This window comes from Chrysochloris asiatica, unplaced genomic scaffold (assembly GCF_000296735.1).
Source record: "Chrysochloris asiatica unplaced genomic scaffold, ChrAsi1.0 scaffold00060, whole genome shotgun sequence".
NCBI lineage: Eukaryota > Metazoa > Chordata > Mammalia > Afrosoricida > Chrysochloridae > Chrysochloris > Chrysochloris asiatica.
The window spans coordinates 8403346-8405285 of record NW_006408578.1 but is presented as its reverse complement, the minus strand read 5'-3'; positions in this window follow the sequence as shown (position 1 = coordinate 8405285).

The window sequence follows — 1940 nt, the reverse complement described above, 5'->3', positions numbered from 1 at the left end:
GGTATCCTTCAACAAGGACTGGTCCCTCCTGGTACTATGTCTGAAGTATGAGAGGCGAAGTTTGGCCATGCTGTCTTCGAAGGAGCATTCTGATTGTACTTCTTCCAGCATAGATTTGTTTGTTCTTTTGGCAGTCCATGGTACCTTTAATATTCTCCTCCAACACCATAACTCAAATGCATTAGTGCTCAATATACAGATTGAATAAGTGTGTTGAAAGAATACAACCCTTAAACACCCTCTCATGGGTACACGTACACCTTTTGAGCAGAACAAGGGGGTATCGCATGGTTTATAATCAGGAAGGATATTGTTCAACTTCTAGTTTTTAATGTTGTTGTTGTTGTTGAGTGCTGTCGAGTTGTTTCTGATCCATAACAAGCCTGTATAAGGTTTCCAAGGAGTGACTGGTGGGTTTGAATTGCCGACCTTACAGTTCAAACTGATCTTGGGACCAGCAAATTATCCTGCAGTGCCACACCAGGACTCGTTTTATTAGGTGCCTTTAAGTTAGCTCCAACACGGTGACCCTGTGCACAGCAGAACGAAGCACTGCCCGGTTCTGCACCATCCTCACAATTAATGTTTGAGCCCATTGTGCAGCCACTGTGTCGATATCTCTTTTTCGCTGACCCTCCACTTTACCAAACACGATGTCCTTCTCCAGAGACTGGTCCTTCCTGATCACATGTCCAAAGTTTGTGAGACAAAGTCATTCCATCCTCACTTGGCTGTACTTCTTCCAAGACAGATTTGTTTGTTCTTCTGGAAGTCCACTGTACTTTCAATATTCTTCTCCAACATCGTAACTCAAAAGCATCAATTCTTCTATGGTCTTCTTTATTCACTGTCCAGCTTTCACATGCCAATGTGGCAATTAAAAATACCCTGGCTTGGGTCAGGTGCACCTGAGTCCTCAAAGTGGCATCTTTACTTGTTAAGGATTTTAAGAGGTCTTTTACAGCAAACTTGCCCAGTGCAATACATTGTTTGATTTCTTAACTGCTGTTTCCATGTGCACTGATTGTGGATCCAAATAAAATGGAATCCTTAACAACATGAGTGACCCTGCTGGTATTCAAAACACCACTGGCAACACTTCCAAGATCACAATAACACACATGCCATCTGAGATGACAAACTTACAGACAAGTGAGATAACATCTAGTAGCTTCTGGCCATCCTTGAAGTTTCTGGGTTATAGCTTCATCTGTCTCCTTTGTTGTTAGAGAGTGTCTGTCTTCTCCCTTTATCTGCGAGAGTCTACGGTCTTCTGACATGACTCAGAAGTGGTTAGATTTAGGTTTGGGATCCTTCTTATACTGGTATGACTTCAACTAATTAATTGGTTCCATCATAGAAGATGATTAGGTTAGATTAGATTTGTATGCTGGAATTGGGATGTTGCCAGAAGGGCAATTTTGGGGGTGCAATGGGAAATATTAAAGGTTTGATTTTGGACATATGCTAAATTTGAAGTGTGGTGCTATAGGGTCAGCACTGAACTGATAACCACAAGGCTGTCAGTTCAAACGTACCAGTTGCTCTTTGGAAACCCTATACAGGGTTACTATGAGTTGGAACCGACTGTATGGCACTTAACAACAACAGTTACACACTCATTGGGAGCCCTAGGGGTGTTGTAGGTTAAGCAATGGGCTGCGAACAGCAATGTGAGCAGTTTAAACTCACCAGCATCTTCTCGGAAGAAAGATGAGGCTGTCTGCTTCCATAAAATAAAGACTTACTGACTTAGAAACTCTAAGGAGAAACCATATTTGGAAAGCCCACTCTGTTCTATGATGTCTCTATGGGTAAGAATCTAATTGATGCCTGTGAGTTTTGTTCATTTGTTTTATTAGCCACTCCACTGGGGACATAGAGTGGGTATGTGGGAATTTGAGCTTGAGTCTGGCATTTGGGGATATGTCTGTGTTATG